This window comes from Anomaloglossus baeobatrachus, chromosome 2 (genome assembly GCF_048569485.1).
Source record: "Anomaloglossus baeobatrachus isolate aAnoBae1 chromosome 2, aAnoBae1.hap1, whole genome shotgun sequence".
NCBI classification, from domain to species: Eukaryota; Metazoa; Chordata; class Amphibia; order Anura; family Aromobatidae; genus Anomaloglossus; species Anomaloglossus baeobatrachus.
Genome location: NC_134354.1, coordinates 781,228,742 through 781,249,394, shown reverse-complemented (window position 1 = coordinate 781,249,394; position 20,653 = coordinate 781,228,742). Strand labels below are relative to the sequence as shown.

Sequence of the window (20,653 nt, the reverse complement as noted above, 5' to 3'; positions counted from 1 at the left end):
GCCGCTGATATGTACATACAACCTACATATCTCATAAATTCAGGAAATGCTGGTTTTAATTTTAAGGGGAAATGTAACATAAAACGCTGAGACTGGAAATATATTACATATCTTAAATTGCAAAGAGATACCTATTATACTGCAGAGCTGCGCTCATTATTCTGCTGGTGCAGTCACTGTGTACATACCTTAAATTACTTATCCTGTACTGATCCTAAGTTATATCATGTATTCTACTCCAGAGCTGCACTCACTATTCTGCTGGTGCAGTCACTGTGTACATACACCATATAACTCAGGATCAGTAATGTAATGTATTATGCTCCAGAGCTGCACTCACTATTCTGCTGGTGCAGTCACTGTGTACATACATTACATTACTGATACTGAGTTACCTCCTGTATTATACTCCAGAGCTGCACTCACTATTCTGCTGGTGCAGTCACTGTGTACATACATTACATTACTGATCCGGAGTTACCTCCTGTATTATACTCCAGAGCTGCACTCACTATTCTGCTGGTGCAGTCACTGTGTATATACATTACATTAGGGTCATTCCGTGTCAAGTGGACCAGTTTTAAAAATCGTCCCCACTCGACGTTTTCCGATTTTGCTGAAAATTTATAAGGATGTACATGTATGTTTGAAAAGAGGTTCTGTAAATTTTTAGGGCCAGATCTCAAATACATTGGGCACTGTTGACCTTTCACTGGAGGCACCCCCCAAGCCTGCGGCTTCAGCTAAGAGGATTGTGCAAACTTTGGCACATAGCCATTAGAGTTCTATACTGGCTATGATGCTGAAATTTGGCATACTAGCTCAACTTTTGCTGCTAAACGCGATAAAATTATTACCGGCTATGACAAAACAATATTTCGGCCGCAATTTTGTGTCAAAGTAGCTTGCAAAACGCCTCGCATAAAATTTATGCCAAACTTTGCCCATATATAACTCAAGACCAAAAACCAATAGGAACTGGTGCTTTACCCTGTACAACAAACATCTTCATGACTTTGCATTGCTGCAATATCACGGTCAAAGCATATGTATTTGTGGAAATATTCACACCCACATATGATGACAAACTTAAAAAAAAACGAATTTTACCTATTTTTAGGTCAAATTTCCCAAAAAGGGTCCCCCTAAAATATATTAATTCTGTTATCGTTTGAAAGAGCACATTTTTCTCTACAAGGATCATTGGGGGTTTTTCTTCGTCGCTCCATTGGGAGACCCAGACGATTGGGTGTATAGCACTGCCTCCGGAGGCCACACAAAGCATTACACTAAAAAGTGTAAGGCCCCTCCCCTTCTGGGTATACACCCCCCGTGGGATCACGGGCTGCTCAGTTTTCAAGCTTTGTGCGAAGGAGGTCAGACATCCACGCATAGCTCCACTGTTTTTAGTCAGCAGCAGCTGCTGACTATGTCGGTTGGAAGAAAAGTGGGCCCATATGGGGCCCCCAGCATGCTCCCTTCTCACCCCACTTTTGTCGGGTGTTTGTTAAGGTTGAGGTACCCATTGCGGGTACGGAGGCTGGAGCCCACATGCTGTTTTCCTTCCCCATCCCCCCTGAGGGCTCTGGTGAAGTGGGATCTTACAGGTCTCCAGGCACTGAGACCGGGCTCCATCCACAGACCCAGAGAACCTGCTGGATATGGAGCTGAGTATCGTCAGGGACAGGGCCCTGCTACATTAAGGTACTCTGTGTCCCCGGGCAAGCGCGCACACACACACCAACATTGCTGGGAGTGTTTGTGCGCCGGGGGCAACAGCGCGGAGCGCTCGTGCTATTATTCACTGCAGCTTTGCTGAGTGAATTTATGTGTTGGGAACTGCCGCGCCGGCCGCTGCTGGGTGTTTTTTACACTGTGGCGCGGCTGGGACTTGTGGTGCGCCGGGGACTTCCGCGCTGGCCGTGCACAAGGACGGCCGCGCTTATTACTCGAGTCCCCGGCTTTGCGGCCTAGTTTTCGTTTCGTTCCCGCCCCCAGCCCTGCCAGTCAGGGGAGGGGCGGGACGCTGTACAGACGGTCAGCGCCGAGGGCTGGAGTCTGCTTTGCATTCTCCAGCCCCCTCACTGGACACAGTGGGAAGCCAGTTTCCCGCTCTTGTCTGGGGCACGCCCACGGCCCGCCCCTCTTCACAGGACGCCGGCAGCCATTCCTGCACGCAGTCCGAGCTGGGGAACGGAGACAAGCTCTGGGCAACCAGTCACAGGGCTCTGGCGACCACACACCCGCGTTATAGGCGGGCGGTAAGCAGCACCTGAAGTGCTGACCCCACTAAATACCGAAGTGTCCATTTGTATTTTATGCCTGTATGCTATACACTGCACTGTAGGTCGCTATTTTCTTCAGCGCTCTATTGGGAGACCCAGACGATTGGGGTATAGCTACTGCCCTCTGGAGGCCACACAAAGCACTACATTAAAAGTGCAAGGCCCCTCCCCCTCTGGCTATACCCCCCCGTGGTATCACGGGTTCTCCAGTTTTTAGCTTTGTGTGCGAAGGAGGTCAGACATTCCATGCATAGCTCCACAGATTTTAGTCAGCAGTAGCTGCTGACTATTTCGGATGGAAGAAAAGAGGACACATATAGTGTCCCCAGCATGCTCCCTTCTCACCCCTGGATGGTGTTGTAAGGTTGAGGTACCTATTGCTGGTACAGGGCTGGAGCCTGACATGCTGTTTTTCCTTCCACATCCCCTGGTAGGGCTCTGTGGAAGTGGGATCCTGCCGGCCTCTCAGCTCTGATGCCGGGCTCCATCCACAGACCCATTAGAACCTGATGGATTCGGAGCAGGAGTACGATCAGGGACAGGGCCCTGCATCTTACAGGTACTCTGTGTCCCCGGCAGGCACAGACACACTCCGGGCTGGCTGGGTGTTGTAGTGCGCCGGGGACCGCAACGTGGAGTTGGTGTCCCTACAGATTACTGGGGGATTGTTTGTTTGGGAACGCAGCGCCGACCCCCTCTGGACCGGGCGGCGCTGCTGTGACTTGTGGTGCGCCGGGGATCCGCCGTCCGCGCTTTTACGGCGGCGGCGGTTATAACTTTAGTCCCAGGCTTTTTGGGCCTAGGACGCCGGCTGCTCCGTTTCGTTCCCGCCCCCACCCTGTCATTCAGGGTAGGGGAGAGACGCTGTTCGCAAGCAGCGACGAGGGCTGGAGCCTGATTTACATGCTCCAGCCCTCACACTATGCACAGAGGGAAGCAGGCTTCCCGCTCTTGGCCAGGAACGCCCAGGGCCCGCCCCCCTTCCTCTCTGAGACGCCGGCAGCCATTACATGCATGCCTGGCTGGAGGAAGGACGCAAGGCTCTGGGAGACCTGGACTAGGGGCTATCTGGGACCACACACCCGCTTTTTAAGCGGGCGGTAAGCGATTTTTCTGTGCTGGTCCCTCTAGTGCCTCACTGTGTGTCAGTGTACTGGGTACATATATATATAGATATTGTATTTCTTGCACTGTGAGGTGCGCTTCTGGCTGCATATCCCAGATCGCTCTGTGGAAGCAGCAACATGTCATCCTCAAAACGCAAGGCAGCCAAGGCAAAAAGGGCTGTGTATACTGCGTGTGCTGCATGTGGGGCTAATCTACCAGCAGGCTCTGATGACCCCCATTGTGTGCAATGCTCCGACCCGGTGCTGCTTCGCCAGCCGGAGTCAGGAGAGGTAGCGACCCAGGCTGAGACGCTTGTAAGTTCTGCCCCGGTGACAGGGACGGACTTTGCAGTTTTTGCAGATAATATGTCTGTATCTATGGCAAAAATCCTTGAGACCTTGCAATCTATGCATGGGGCTCAGTCTCTGGGCACGGCGAGGCCTCTGTCCTCAGGTCCCCCTTACTTGGAATGTATCCAGCCCACAGGGGGGTCCCCGGCTTCACAGGCCGAGGATTATGACTCAGATGATGGCCCCAGCCACCCTAAGCGAGCTCGCTGGGAAAGACCCTCGACGTCTTCACACTGCTCAGGGTCTCAGCGCAATCAGTCTCCCTGTGATGTGTCTGATGAGAGTGATCAGGAATCCACTCCTGGAACCCCTCTCAACCTGGATACCCCGGATGGGGATGCCATGGTAGACGACCTTATCTCAGCCATAAATAGGCTGTTGGATATTTCTCCCCCAGCCCCTTCAGCAGAAGAGGCGGCTGCGGAGCAGGAAAAGTTTCGTTTCCTTTATCCTAAGCGTAAATTGAGTGCTTTGTTAGATCACTCTGACTTCAGAGAATCAATCCAGAAGCACGACGCTCACCCAGAAAGGCGTTTCTCTAAACGATCTAAAGATACGCGTTTCCCTTTCCCCCCTGAGGTGGTCAAGCGCTGGACACAGTGTCCAAAGGTAGACCCCCCGATTTCCAAACTTGCAGCTAGATCCATAGTTGCAGTGGAGGATGGCGCTTCAATTAAAGATGCCAATGACAGACAGATGGACCTTTGGTTAAAATCTGTCTATGAAGCTATCGGCGCGTCGTTTGCTCCGGCATTCGCAGCCGTATGGGCACTCCAGGCTATTTCAGCTGGCTTAGCAAAAGTGGATGCTATCATGCATCCAGCAGTGCCGCAAGTGGCGCACCTTACCACGCAGATGTCGGCGTTTGCGTCTTACGCTATCAATGCGGTCCTAGAATCTACCAGTCGCACCTCAATGGCGTCCGCCAATTCGGTAGTTTTGCGCAGAGCCTTGTGGTTAAAGGACTGGAAAGCAGATGCTGGTTCCAAAAAATGTTTAACCAGTTTGCCTTTGTCTAGAGAGAGACTGTTTGGCGAGCCATTGGCTGACATCATTAAGCAGTCCAAGGGTAAAGACTCCTCTTTACCACAACCCAGAACACCCAAACCTCAGCAGAAAAAGTGGCAGCAGAGGTTTCAGTCCTTTCGAGGTTCGGGCAAGACACCATTTACCTCGTCCAAAGGGACTCAGAGGACGCAAAGAAACTCAGATTCGTGGCGGACTCACGCACGCCCCAAGAAAGCAAATGGAGGTACCGCTTCCAAAGCGACTACCTCATGACTTCCAGCCCCCCCCCTCCGCATCGCCGGTCGGGGGCAGGCTCTCCCGCTTTTCCGGCATTTGGATGTCACAGGTCAAAGACCGGTGGGTGACGGACATTTTGTCTCGCGGGTACAGAATCGAGTTCAATTCTCGTCCTCCAGCTCGGTTCTTCAGAACCTCCCCACGTCCAGACCGAGCAGATGCTCTGCTGCAGGCGGTGGATTCCCTAAAAGCGGAAGGAGTGGTTATCCCAGTCCCTCCTCAGGAACAAGGGCAAGGGTTTTACTCCAATCTCTTTGTGGTTCCAAAAAAGGACGGCTCGTTCCGTCCTGTTCTGGACCTAAAACGGCTCAACAAACATGTGCACGCCAGGAGGTTCCGGATGGAAACCCTCCGCTCTGTCATTGCCTCAATGTCCAGAGGAGACTTCCTTGCCTCAATAGACATCAAAGATGCTTATCTCCACGTGCCAATTGCTGCAGAACATCAACGTTTTCTACGATTTGTGATAGGAGACGACCATTTTCAGTTCGTAGCTCTTCCATTTGGTCTGGCGACAGCCCCACGGGTCTTCACCAAGATCATGGCGGTGGTGGTAGCAGTCTTGCACTCTCAGGGACACTCGGTGATTCCTTACCTAGACGACTTATTGGTCAAAGCTCCCTCTCGGGAGGCATGCCAACTCAGCCTGAATGCTACGCTGGAGACTCTACAGTCTTTCGGATGGATCATCAACTTTCCAAAGTCGATCCTATCACCGACTCAGTCACTAACGTATCTTGGCATGGAGTTTCATACTCTAGCAGCGATAGTGAAGCTTCCGCTGGACAAGCAGCGGTCACTACAGACAGGGGTGCAATCTCTCCTGCAGGGCCAGTTGCATCCCTTGCGGCGCCTCATGCATTTCCTAGGGAAGATGGTGGCAGCCATGGAAGCAGTTCCCTTTGCGCAGTTTCATCTGCGCCCACTTCAATGGGACATTCTCCGCCAATGGGACGGGAAGTCAACGTCCCTGGACAGGAAAGTCTCGCTTTCCCAGACGGCCAAAGACTCTCTACAATGGTGGCTCCTTCCCACATCATTGTCTCAGGGAAGATCCTTCCTGCCTCCATCCTGGGCAGTAGTCACGACAGATGCGAGTCTGTCAGGGTGGGGAGCAGTATTTCTCCACCACAGGGCTCAGGGGACGTGGACTCCGCAGGAGTCCACCCTTCAGATCAATGTTCTGGAGATCAGAGCAGTGTATCTTGCTCTACTGGCCTTCCAACAGTGGCTGGAAGGAAAGCAGATCCGAATCCAATCGGACAACTCCACAGCGGTGGCATACATCAACCACCAAGGAGGGACGCGCAGTCGGCAAGCCTTCCAAGAAGTCCGGCGCATTCTAATGTGGGTGGAGGACAGAGCATCCACCATATCCGCGGTTCACATCCCAGGCGTAGAAAACTGGGAAGCAGACTTCCTCAGTCGCCAGGGCATGGACGCAGGGGAATGGTCCCTTCACCCGGACGTGTTTCAGGAAATCTGTCGCCGCTGGGGAGTGCCGGACGTCGACCTAATGGCATCCCGGCACAACAACAAGGTCCCGGCATTCATGGCGAGGTCGCGCGATCAAAGAGCTCTGGCGGCAGACGCCTTGGTTCAAGATTGGTCGCAGTTTCAGCTCCCATACGTGTTTCCGCCTCTGGCGCTCTTGCCCAGAGTGCTACGCAAGATCAGATCCGAGTGCAGCCGCGTCATACTCGTCGCTCCAGACTGGCCGAGGAGGTCGTGGTATCCGGATCTGTGGCATCTCACGATCGGTCGACCGTGGTCACTGCCAGACCGACCAGACTTACTGTCCCAAGGGCCGTTTTTCCATCAGAATTCTGCGGCCCTGAACCTGACTGTGTGGCCATTGAGTCCTGGATCCTAGCATCTGCTGGATTATCTCAGGGAGTCATTGCCACAATGAGACAAGCTAGAAAGTCGAATTCGGCTAAGATCTACCACAGAACGTGGAAGATTTTCTTGTCCTGGTGCTCTGCTCAGGGAGTGTCTCCCTGGCCATTTGCATTGCCCAAGTTTCTTTCCTTCCTGCAATCGGGGTTAGAAAAGGGCTTGTCGCTCAGCTCCCTTAAAGGGCAAGTTTCGGCACTATCCGTGTTTTTTCAGAAGCGTCTAGCACGTCTTCCTAAGGTGCGCACGTTCCTGCAGGGGGTCTGTCATATTGTGCCCCCGTACAAGCGACCGTTAGATCCATGGGATCTGAACAGGGTACTAGTTGCTCTCCAGAAACCGCCCTTCGAGCCTCTGAAGGAAGTTTCCTTTTCTCGGCTGTCGCAGAAAGTGGCGTTTCTTGTTGCAATCACATCGCTTCGGCGAGTGTCTGAGCTGGCAGCTCTGTCATCTAAGGCTCCCTTCCTGGTGTTCCACCAGGACAAGGTTGTGCTGCGCCCCATTCCGGAGTTTCTCCCTAAGGTCGTATCCTCTTTTCATCTTAATCAGGATATTTCCTTGCCTTCTTTTTGCCCTCATCCGGTTCACCGGTATGAAAAGGCCTTACGTTTGCTAGATCTGGTGAGAGCACTCAGAATCTACATTTCCCGCACGGCGCCCATACGCCGTGCCGATGCACTTTTCGTCCTTGTCGCTGGTCCGCGCAAGGGGTTGCAGGCTTCTAAAGCCACCCTGGCTCGATGGATCAAAGAACCAATTCTAGAGGCCTACCGTTCTGCGGGGCTTCCGGTTCCTTCAGGGCTAAAAGCCCACTCAACCAGAGCCGTGGGTGCGTCCTGGGCATTACGTCACCAGGCTTCGGCTCAACAGGTGTGCCAGGCAGCTACCTGGTCCAGTCTGCACACTTTCACCAAGCATTATCAGGTGCATACCTATGCTTCGGCGGATGCCAGCTTAGGTAGAAGAGTCCTGCAGGCGGCAGTGACACCCCCGTAGGGGAGGGCTGTTTTGCAGCTCTAACATGAGGTATTTATTTACCCACCCAGGGACAGCTTTTGGACGTCCCAATCGTCTGGGTCTCCCAATAGAGCGCTGAAGAAGAAGGGAATTTTGTTACTTACCGTAAATTCCTTTTCTTCTAGCTCTTATTGGGAGACCCAGCACCCGCCCTGTTGTCCTTCGGGATGTTTTTTGTTGTTTGCGGGTACACATGTTGTTCATGTTGAACGGTTTTTCAGTTCTCCGATGTTATTCGGAGTTAATTTGTTTAAACCAGTTATTGGCTTCCTCCTTCTTGCTTTGGCACTAAAACTGGAGAACCCGTGATACCACGGGGGGGTATAGCCAGAGGGGGAGGGGCCTTGCACTTTTAATGTAGTGCTTTGTGTGGCCTCCAGAGGGCAGTAGCTATACCCCAATCGTCTGGGTCTCCCAATAAGAGCTAGAAGAAAAGGAATTTACGGTAAGTAACAAAATTCCCTTCTTTGGCTATATGCCCTCCTAGATGGCGAGATAACAGCAGCAAAAAAGCAAGGGTGCTAAGGCACAGGCTTTCTATGCTGCTTGTACTGCATGTGCTGAAGTGTTCATTTGTACTTATGCTTGTATGCTATACATTGCACTGTACGGTCGCTATTCTTGGCTATATACTATCCTAGATGGCTACACAACAGCAGCAAAAAAGCAAGGGTGCCAAGGCACAGGCTTTATAGGCTGCTTGTATTGCATGTGCTGAAGTGTTCATTTGTACTTATGCTTGTATGCTATACATTGCACTGTACGGTCGCTATTCTTGGCTATATTCTCCTAGATGGCTAGAATACAGCAGCACCGGCTTTCTATGCTGTTTTTACTGCACGTCGTACTGTTCCACCGGCAGGTTACACTGTCCCCCATTGTGGGCAATGCTACCCTGTAGCACTGGGTCAGCCGGGGTCTCTACTAGAGGTGGCCAAAGGAACCACCTGTGAACCCTGTCCAGGGACAGGGACGGAGTTGCAGTTTCGGCTGATAGATTGTCCTGGGATAGAGACTTTGCAGTCCAGACAGGCCATGGGCAATCTTGATTAATGCTCCCGGGCCACCCTCATTTGGAACATAATCAGTGCTCCGGGGGGGGTCTCAGGCATTCCAGGGTGAAGGCTCTGACACGGACGACAGTCCCAGACAGCCTAAGCTAGCTCGCTGGGTGCGGCACTCGGCTTCATCACTGGAGGGCTCTCTGTATGATGAGGCAGACGTAGCTGATCAGGGCTTTGATCCTGACACCACTCTCAATCCGGATACACCGGATGGTGACGCCATAGTGAATGATCTTATAGCGTCCATCAATGGAATGTTGGATCTTTCTCCCTCAGCTCCCCCAGTGGAGGAGTCAGCTTCACAGCAGGAGAAATCCTTTTTTTCAGTATCTCATGCGTAGATTGAGTACTTTTCTGGCCACGCTGACTTCAGAGAAGCAGTTCAGAAACACCACGGCGAGGTCGCGCGATCAAAGAGCTCTGGCGGCAGACGCCTTGGTTCAAGATTGGTCGCAGTTTCAGCTCCCATACGTGTTTCCGCCTCTGGCGCTCTTGCCCAGAGTGCTACGCAAGATCAGATCCGAGTGCAGCCGCGTCATACTCGTCGCTCCAGACTGGCCGAGGAGGTCGTGGTATCCGGATCTGTGGCATCTCACGATCGGTCGACCGTGGTCACTGCCAGACCGACCAGACTTACTGTCCCAAGGGCCGTTTTTCCATCAGAATTCTGCGGCCCTGAACCTGACTGTGTGGCCATTGAGTCCTGGATCCTAGCATCTGCTGGATTATCTCAGGGAGTCATTGCCACAATGAGACAAGCTAGAAAGTCGAATTCGGCTAAGATCTACCACAGAACGTGGAAGATTTTCTTGTCCTGGTGCTCTGCTCAGGGAGTGTCTCCCTGGCCATTTGCATTGCCCAAGTTTCTTTCCTTCCTGCAATCGGGGTTAGAAAAGGGCTTGTCGCTCAGCTCCCTTAAAGGGCAAGTTTCGGCACTATCCGTGTTTTTTCAGAAGCGTCTAGCACGTCTTCCTAAGGTGCGCACGTTCCTGCAGGGGGTCTGTCATATTGTGCCCCCGTACAAGCGACCGTTAGATCCATGGGATCTGAACAGGGTACTAGTTGCTCTCTCGGCTTCATCACTGGAGGGCTCTCTGTATGATGAGGCAGACGTAGCTGATCAGGGCTTTGATCCTGACACCACTCTCAATCCGGATACACCGGATGGTGACGCCATAGTGAATGATCTTATAGCGTCCATCAATGGAATGTTGGATCTTTCTCCCTCAGCTCCCCCAGTGGAGGAGTCAGCTTCACAGCAGGAGAAATCCTTTTTTTCAGTATCTCATGCGTAGATTGAGTACTTTTCTGGCCACGCTGACTTCAGAGAAGCAGTTCAGAAACACCACGCTTACCAGATAAGCGTTTCCACAAACGTATTAAGGATACACGTTATCCCTTTCCCCCTGACGTGGTCAAGCGCTAGACCCAGGGTCCAAAGGTGGATCCCCCAATCTCCAGGCTTGCGGCTAGATCCATAGTTGCAGTGGAGATGGGACTTCACTTAAAGATGCCATTGACAGACAGATGGGCCTCTGGTTGAAATCTGTCTGTGAAGCTATCAGCGTGTCGGTTGCTCCGGCATTCGCAGCCGTATGGGCACTCTAAGCTATTTCAGCTGGTCTTGCGCAGCTGGTCTTGAGCACAGGTACATCTGTGCCGCAGGTGGTGTCCTTAACCTCGCAATGTCTGCATTGCGACTTACCCTATTAATGCTGTCCTGGAGGGACAGTCGAGGTTTCGGTCCTTCCCAGGCTCGGGCAGGTCCCAATTGTCCTCGTCCAAAAGGGCTCAAAAGGCTCAGAGGGGCTCAGATTCCGGTCGGGCTCAATCACGCCCAAGGAAGGCAGCCGGAGGAACCGCTACCGAGGCGGTCTCCTCATGACTTTCAGCTCTCTCTCTCCGCATCCGCGGTTGGTGGCAGACTCTCCCGCTTGGCGACATTTAGCTGCCACAGGTCACAGACCGGTGGGTGAGAGACATTGTGTCTCCAGTGTACAGGATAGAGTTCTGTTCTCGTCCTCCGGCTCGATTCTTCAGAACTTTCCCACCCCCCACCCCCCCCCCCCCCCCGAGAAGGAGTGGTAATCCCTGTTCCTCTTCAGGAACGAGACACGGTTTTCTTTGTCGCTCCATTGGGAGACCCAGACAATTGGGTGTATAGCTATTGCCTCCGGAGGCCACACAAAGTATTACACTCAAAAGTGTAAGGCCCCTCCCCTTCTGGCTATACACCCCCAGTGGGATCACTGGCTCATCAGTTTTCATGCTTTGTGCAAGGAGGTCAGACATCCACACATAGCTCCACTGTTTAGTCAGCAGCAGCTGCTGACTATGTCGGATGGAAGAAAAGAGGGCCCATACAGGGCTCCCAGCATGCTCCCTTCTCACCCCACTTTATGTCGGAGGTGTTTGTTAAGGTTGAGGTACCCATTGCGGGTACGGAGGCTGGAGCCCACATGCTGATTCCTTCCCCATCCCTGTTACAGGGCTCTGGGCGAAGTGGGATTTTAACGGTCTCCAGGCACTGAGACCGTGCTCCATCTGCAGCCCCTGGAGAAGACGCTGGATATGGAGCGGAGTACATCAGGGACATGGCCCTGCTTCCTCAAGGTACTCTGTGTCCCCGTGCATTTCGCACGCACACCGCAGCATTGCTGGGTGTGTTAGTGCGCCGGGGACATCAGCGCTGCTGCGCTTGTGCCATTGTCTCACTTCAGCTTAGCTGAAGTGAGACAGACTTATGTAGAACGGTCGCGCCGGCCGCTGGGACTGCGACGCGGCTGGGACTTGTGGTGCGCCGGGGACTTCCGCGCTGGCCTCGCTTTTACGGCGGCCGCGCTTATAAATCGAGTCCCCGGCTTTTGCGGCCTAGTTCGTTCGTTAACGCCCACAGGCCTGCCAGTCAGGGTAGGGGCGTGACGCTGCACATCACGGCAGCCCGGAGAGCTGGAGTATGTTTTGCATACTCCACCCCTCTCACTGTGTGCACTGTGAAACCGGATTCCCGCACTTTCTCAAGCACGCCCACGGCTTCCTTCTCTAACACAGGACGCCGGCAGCCATTATTGTCAGTTCTTTCTATAGCGATAAAACAGACAAGTGTGGGAACACCCTGACAGGGATTCTGAGGTTCACACAATCGCTGTGAGCAGGCGTTAATCAGCACTTGTGGTGCTAACCCCACTAGTGCCGAAGTGCATTGAGATATATGCTTCTACGCTATGCATTGCACTGTTTTGGTCGTACTTTTGTATATATCCTCCTTATTGTGCGGAGGAGATTACAGCATACTGTCTGTGGAAAACAGAGGTGCAGAAGCACATGTTTTCCATGCAGCCGGTGCAGCAGGTACGGCTATATGGCCGGCAGGTTACATACACCCCCATTGTATGCAACTCAGCCGGAGTCTCTGCTAATGATCCAGAGGCTGGGGATGAAGTCTGCAGTGTTACTGACAGATTTTCTGAGACTATGGCTGTGATACTAGAAGCCTTGCAGTCCAGACAAGTCTCTCACACCATGAGCACTGTTGAATCATTGATCCATGGTCCCCCTCAGTGTGAACAATTACAGCTCCGGGGGGGTCACGTGCATCCCAGAGTCACGGCTCTGACACGGACGACAGTCCCAGACAGCCTAAGCGGGCTCGCTGAACGGCCCTCAGTTTCATCGCACTGGTCAGGGTCCCGCAGGTGGACTCTCTGGGTGCTGAAGCGGAGATAGCTGCTCAGGAGTCTTATCCTGAGACCGCTCTCAATCTCTGTACACCTGATGGGGACGCCATAGTGTATTATCTTATAGCGTCCATCAATAGAATGTTGGTCATTTCTCCCTCAGCTCCTCCTGTGAAGGAGCCAGCTGTACGGCAGGAGAAATTCTATTTCAGGTATCCCAAGCGTAAATTAGGTATTTTTCTGGACCACTCTGCCTTCAGAGAGATAGTCCAAAAACACCACGCTTATCCAGATAAGCGCTTCTCCAAGCGGCTTAAGATACACGTTATCCCTGCCCCTGACGTGGTCAAGGGCTGGACCCAGTGTCCCAAGGGACATCCTCCACTCTCCAGGCTTGTGGCTAGATCCATAATTGCAGTGGAAGATGGGGTTCCACTTACAGATGCCGCTGACAGACAGATGGATCTCTGGTCGAAATCCACCTATGAGGCTGTAGGCGCGCCGTTGGCTCCAGCATTCGCAGCCATAGAGGCATTCCAAGCCATTTCAGCTTGTCTTACACAGATGGACACAGTCACACGTACATCTGTACCGCAGGTGGCATCCTTAACCTCTCAAATGTTTGCATTTGCGTCTTACGCGATCACGCCTGTCCTACACTCTTCGAGCCGTACGACAGAGGCGTCTGCTCACTCCGTGTTTTTACGCAGACCCTGGTCGTTAAGTGAATGGAAGGCAGATTTTGCTTCCAAAAAAGTACTTAACCAGTTTGTTTTTTTTTTTTTTTTTTGCGGAACGACTGTTTGGTGGGCGTTTGGATGAAATCATTAAACACTCCAAGGGTAAAGATTCATCCTTACCTCAGCCCAGACAAACAAACCCCAACAGAGCAGGGGTCCCCTCGTCCAAAAGGACTCAAAAAGATCAGAGGAGCTCAGATTCGTGGCGGGCTCAGTCACGCCCAAAACAGACAGTCTGAAAACCCGCTTCCAAGGCGGCTTCCTCAGGACTTGCAGCCTCCTCTCTTCGCATCCGCGCTCGGTAGCAGGCTCTCCCGCCTTGGCGATATTTAACTGCCATAGGTCAATGGCCGTTGGGGGAGAGACATTCTGTCTCACGGGTACAGGATAGAGTTTAGTTCGTCCTCCAACTCGATTCTTCAGAACTTCTCCACCTCCCGGCCGAGCCGTTGCGTTTCTGCAAACGATGGGCACTTTATAGGCAGAAGGAGTGGTGACTACGTTTCTCTTCAGGACCAAGGTCACGGTTTTTGCCCCAATTTATTTCGGGTGCCAAAAAAGGACGGGTCGTTCCGTCCCGTTCTGGATCTAAAACGGCTCAACAAGCTCGTGAGCACCAGGCGGTTCTGGATGGAATACTCCGCTCCGTCATCGCCTCAATGTCCCAAGGAGGTTTCCTAGCATCAATAGACAGGATGCTTATCTCCACGTGCAGATTGATCCAGAGCACCAGCGTTTCTGCGCTTCGTTATAGGAAACGAACACCTTCTGTTCGTAACTCTTCCTTCCTGCTGGCGACAGCCCCACGGGTCTTCGCCAAGTTCATGGCAGCAGTAGTGACAGTTCTGCACTCTCAAGGTCACTCTGTGATCCCGTATTTGGACGATTCCTGGTCAAGGCACCCTCTTAGGGAACACTGCCCGTATGTTGCGCTGGAGACTCTCCAGAGTTTTGGGTGGATCATCAACTTTCAATGTCAGATCCGACCCTGACCCAATCGCTACCATATCTAGGCATGGAGTTTCATACTCTCTCAGCGATAGTGAAGCTTACGCTAAATCAACAGCGTTCACTACAGACAAGGCTACAATCTCTCCTTTAAGGACCAGTCGCACACATTGAGACGTCTCATGTACTTCCCAAGGTCCTTCCTACTCCCATCCTGGGTGGTAGTTACGACAGACGTGAGTCTATCAGGGTGGGGAGCAGTTTTTCTCCACCACAGGGCTCAAGGTACTTGGACTCAGAAATGATCCAACCTTCAGATCAATGTTCTGGAAAACAGAGCAGTGTATCTTGCTCGACTAGCCTTCCAGCAGTGGCTGGAAAGCAAGCAAATCCGAATTCAATCGGACAACTCCACAGCGGTGGCATACATTTACCACCAAGGAAGAACACGCAGCCGGCAAGCCTTCCAGGAAATCCGGCAGATTCTGACGTGGGTGGAAGGCACGGCATTCACCGTATCCTCAGTTCACATCCCAGGGGAAGACTGGGAAGCAGACTTCCTCAGTCGCCAGGGTATGGACGCAGGCGTATGGTCTCCTCAAGATCTGTCGCCGCTGACAGATGCCGGACGTCGACCTAATGGCGTCACGGCACAACAACATCGTCCCGGCTTCATGGCACGGTCTCACAATCTTCGATCTCTGGCGGCGAACGCCTTAGTTCAGCATTGGTCGCAGTTCTAGCTACCTTATGGGTCACGCCGCTGGCATTGTTGCCCAGAGTGCTGCGCAAGTTCAGGCCCGACTGCCGCCGCGCCATCCTCGTCGCTCCATTGGCCGAGGATGCCGTGGTACTCGAATCGGTGGTACCTCACGGTGGGCCAACCGGAGGCACTACCAGACCGATCAGACTTGCTGTCTCAAGGGCCATTTTTCCATTTTTCCATTTTTCCAGTTGAATTCTGCGACCCTCAACCTGACGGTGTGGCATTGAGTCCTGGAGCCTTGCGTCTTCAGGATTATCTCAGGACGTGGTTGCCACCATGGGACAGACTAGGATACCAACGTCCGCCAAGATTGACCACAGGATGTGGAAGATATTCTTATCTGGGTACTCGGCTCAAGGGGTTTCTCCCAAGCCGGTTCCATCGTCTGTTTCCTTCCTTCCTGCAATCTAGGTTGGAAGATGGGTTGTCGCTCAGCTCCCTCTCGGGACAAGTCTCAGCGCTATCTGTATTTTTTCAGAAACGCCTAGCACGACTTCCGCAGGTACGCACGTTCCTGCAGGGAGTTTGTCTTCTCAGCACTCCGTACAAGCGGCCGTTAGAGCCCTGGGATCTGAACAAGGTTCTAATTGCTCTTAAGAAGCCGCCTTTCGAGCCTAGGAAAGATTTTCCCTTTCCCACCTTTCACGGGAAGTGGCCTCTCTAGTACGGTCACGGCTCTTAGGAGAAGTTTTCGAGCTAGTAACGCTCTCATACAAATCTTACTTCCTGGTCCTTTACCAGGACAAGGTAGTTCTGCGCCCGATTCCGGGATTTCTCCATAAGGTGGTATCCCACTCTCATCTCAATCAAGATATCACCTCACCTTCTTTGTGTCCTCATCCAGTCCACCAACTTCAGAAAGATTTGCAGCTGTTGGATCTGGTGAGAGCACTCAGGTTCTACACGGATGCACTCTTGTCCTTGTCGCTGGTCGGCGTAAAGAGTCGCAAGCTTCCAGATCCACCCTGGCTCGGAGGATCGAGGAACCAATTCTTGAAACCTACAGTTCTACTGGGCTTCCGGTTCCTTCAGGGCTGAAGGCCCATTCTACCAGAGCCGTGGGTGCGTCCTGGGCATTACGGCACCAGGCTACGGCTCAGCAGGTGTGTCAGGCACCCACCTGGTCGAGTCTACTTACTTTTACCAGGCATTATCAGATGCATACCTACGCTTCGGCAGACGCCAGCCTAGGTAGATAAGTCATTCAGGCGGCGGTTGGCCACCTGTAGGAGAGGGCCGTTTGACGGCCCTATCATGAGGTATTCTTTTACCCACCCAGGGATTGCTTTTGGACATCCCAATTGTCTGGGTCTCCCAATGGAGCGACAAAGAAGAAGGGAATTTTGTTTACTTACCGTAAATTCCTTTTCTTCTAGCTCCAATTGGGAGACCCAGCACCCGCCCTGTTTTCTCGGGGGGTTTTTTCGGTTTTTCGGGTACACATGTTGTTAATGTGGAATGGTTTCAGTTCTCCGATGTTCCTCGGATTGAATTGGTCCTTAAACCTGTTATTGGCTTTCCTCCTTCTTGCTTTGGCACTAAAACTGATGAGCCAGTGATCCCACTGGGGGTGTATAGCCAGAAGGGGAGGGGCCTTACACTTTTGAGTGTAATACTTTGTGTGGCCTCCGGAGGCAATAGCTATACACCCAATTGTCTGGGTCTCCCAATTGGAGCTAGAAGAAAAGGAATTTACGGTAAGTAAACAAAATTCCCTTCTTTCCTCCAATCTGATTGGGGTGCCAAAAAAGGATGGCTCTTTCCGTTCCGTTCTGGACCTAAAACTGCTCACCAAGCACGTGAAGGCCAGACGGTTCCGGGTGAAACCCTCCGCTCCGTCATTGCCTCAATGTCTCAAGGAGATTTCCTAGCATCAATAGACATCAGGATGCTTATCCCCACGTGCCGATTGCTCCAGAGCACCAGCGTTTGCCACGTTTCGTTATTGAAGACGAGCATCTTCAGTTCGTAGCCCTGCCCTTTGGTCTGGCGACAGCCCTACGGGTTTTCACCAAGTTCAGGGCAGCAGTGGGAGCAGTCCTGCACTCTCAGGGTCACTCTGTGATCCTTACTGGGACGATCCACTTGTCAAGGCACCCTCTCAAGAGGCATGCCAACACAGCCTGAACGTGGCGCTGGAGACTCTCCAGAGTTTCGGGTGGATCATCAACTTTTCAAGGTTAAATCGGGCACCGACCCAATCGCGGACATATCGGGGCAGGGAGTTTCACACTCCCTCAGCGATAGTGAAGCTTCCGCTGGACAAGCAGCGTTCACTACAGACGGGGGTGCAGTCTCTTCTTCAAGGCCAGTCACACCCCTTAGGACGCCTCATGCAGAGGCAGTCACTTTCGCGCAGTTTCATCTGCGTCCACTTCAATGGGACATGCTTTGCCAATGGGTTGGGGAGTCGACGTCCCTAGACAGAAACGTCTCCCTTCTCAGACGGTCAAGGACTCTCTTCAGAGGAGTCCATCCTTCAGATCAATGTTCTGGAAATCTGGGCAGTGTATCTTGCCCTGCAAGCCTTCCAGCAGTGGCTGGAAGGAAAACAGATCCGAATTCAGTCGGACAATTCCACAGCGGTGGCATACATCACCCGACAAGGCGGAACACGCATCGCCAAGCCTACCAGGCAATCCGGCGGATTCTGATGGGGGTGGAAGACAGAGCATCCAACATATCCGCAGTTCACATCCCGGGCGTAGAAAATTGGGAAGCAGACTTCCTCAGTCGCCAGGGCATGGACGCAGGGGAATGGCCTCTGCACCCAGAAGGGTGTCAGGAAAGCTGTAGCCGCTGGGGGATGCCGGACGTCGACCTAATGGCGTCTCGGCACAACAACAAGGTCCCGATTTTCATGGCGCGGTCTCACGAGCAAAGAGCTCTGGCGGCAGGCGCCTTAGTTCAGGATTGGTCGCAGTTACAGCTACCCTATGGGTTTCCACCTCTGGCACTGTTGCCCAGAGTGCTACGCAAGCTCCGCTCCGATTGCCGCCGCGCCATCCTCGTCGTCCCAGACTGGCCGAGGAGGTCGTGGTTCCCGGATCTGTGGCGTCTCACGGTCGGCCAACCGTGGGCACTACCAGACTGACCAGACTTACTGTCCCAAGGGCCGTTTTTCCATCGGAATTCTGCGGCCCTGAACCTGACGGTGTGGCCATTGAGTCCTGGATCCTAGCGTCTTCAGGATTATCCCAAGGGGTCGTGGCCACCATGAGACAGGCTAGGAAGTCCACTTCTGCTAAGATCAACCACAGAACGTGGAAGATTTTCTTATCCTGGTGCTCTGCACAAGGAGTATCCCCCTGGCCATTCGCGTTACCTGTCTTTCTTTCCTTCCTGCAATCTGGGTTGGAAAAGGGCTTGTCGCTCGGCTCCCTTAAAGGGCAAGTCTCGGCACTATCCGTGTTTTTTCAGAAGCGTCTAGCACGACTTTCTCAGGTGCGCACGTTCCTGCAGGGGGTTTGTCATATCGTCCCTCCGTACAGGTGGCCGTTAGATCCGGGGGATCTAAACAAGGTCCTTGTTGCTCTCCAGAAGCCGCCCTTCGAGCCTCTGAGGGATGTTTCACTTTCTCGACTCTCACAGAAAGTGGCCTTTCTGGTAGCGGTCACGTCTCTTCGGAGAGTGTCTGAACTAGCAGCGCTGTCATCCAAGGCTCCCTTCCTGGTGTTCCACCAGGACAAGGTAGTGCTCCGCCCCATTCAGGAGTTTCTCCCTAAGGTGGTATCCTCTTTTCATCTTAATCAGGATATCTCCTTGCCTTCCTTTTATCCGCATCCAGTTCATCGGTATGAAAAGGATTTACATTTGTTAGATCTGGTGAGAGCACTCAGAATCTACATTTCCCGCACGGCGCCCCTGCGCCGCTCGGATGCACTCTTTGTCCTTGTCGCTGGTAAGCGCAAAGGGTCGCAGGCTTCCAAAGCCACCCTGGCTCGATGGATCAAAGAACCAATTCTTGAAGCCTACCGTGTTGCTGGGCTTCCGGTTCCATCAGGGCTGAAGGCCCACTCAACCAGAGCCGTGGGTGCGTCCTGGGCATTACGACACCAGGCTACGGCTCAACAGGTGTGCCAGGCAGCTACCTGGTCGAGTCTGCACACTTTCACCAAACATTATCAGGTGCATACCTATGCTTCGGCGGACGCCAGCCTAGGTAGAAGAGTCCTGCAGGCGGCAGTTGCCTCCCCGTAGGGGAGGGCTGTCTTTGCAGCTCTAACATGAGGTATTTCTTTACCCACCCAGGGACAGCTTTTGGACGTCCCAATCGTCTGGGTCTCCCAATGGAGCGACGAAGAAGAAGGGAATTTTGTTACTTACCGTAAATTCCTTTTCTTCTAGCTCCTATTGGGAGACCCAGCACCCGCCCTGTTGTCCTTCGGGATTTTTGGTTGTTTTCGGGTACACATGTTGTTCATGTTGAATGGTTTTCAGTTCTCCGATGTTACTTCGGAGTGAATTTGTTTAAACCAGTTATTGGCTTTCCTCCTTCTTGCTTTAGCACTAAAACTGAGCAGCCCGTGATCCCACGGGGGGTGTATACCCAGAAGGGGAGGGGCCTTACACTTTTTAGTGTAATGCTTTGTGTGGCCTCCGGAGGCAGTGCTATACACCCAATCGTCTGGGTCTCCCAATAGGAGCTAGAAGAAAAGGAATTTACGGTAAGTAACAAAATTCCCTTCTTTTTGGAGTCTCTCCATTTAACAAAAGAAAAATGCCACTGAACATGGTGTTATTTATTAATACGCAATGAATGGTAACTGCACTATTCAAACCCTTGCGTTGGTCCATGGTGGTTATTCCACAACCAATTCCCTAAGAATTGGTATTATAATCCTATTAAGAATTGTAATAATGCTGTCTTTCGAGAATTGGCAGCCCCATCGCCTAGGAGCCATGGCCGATAGCCGTGCAAGGCAAGTCGCGGGCGGTCACTTTATCGCAGGTTCCGAAGCCTGAGGGTGGGGGTCTTTGCCTAGGATCCCAAGCCTAATATTGGGTATCTTTTGTTGGTTCCCAAGCCATAATGTTCAGTCTAAGTAAGTGGTCTGGAATTGTTGCTGAATTTGCAGCATAATGGGTTCAGAGAAGCTGTATTGTCGGCCCATTGCTGCTGCAGCTGGTGCTGGAATTATTGCAATGATCGGCTGCTCGGGAATCCAGCATGTATCATTTCTCACAGGCCAGTGACAGAAGCTGCTCCATGAGGATGCATAAAATGTATTAATGCATCATGGTCGTCGACTGAAATTTCAGAAATATTTCCAATCCACCAGTTCCTATGGTAAATGCAGGCAATGTATTGCCCTGGCTGGAGGTTTGCAATTGGCACAAAAGGCATTTCTGATCTGACAGATCCATCTACATGGGCAATGAAAGATGAAGGCTCATTTCACACCCTTGAAATGCCAATCTTTTTGTCATCAATTTCATTCTCCATCACTAAAAAATAAATAATATATGCATTAAAATGTACCAATAGTCAATAGGTT

General features: G+C 52.3%; 1 protein-coding gene across 5 annotated transcripts in view; it reads left to right on the top strand.

The window, feature by feature from the left end:
* The window catches only part of EMSY (EMSY transcriptional repressor, BRCA2 interacting), a 287,649-nt gene that overhangs the window by 117,596 nt on the left and 149,400 nt on the right, over positions 1–20,653 (top strand). The window lies entirely within an intron of this gene.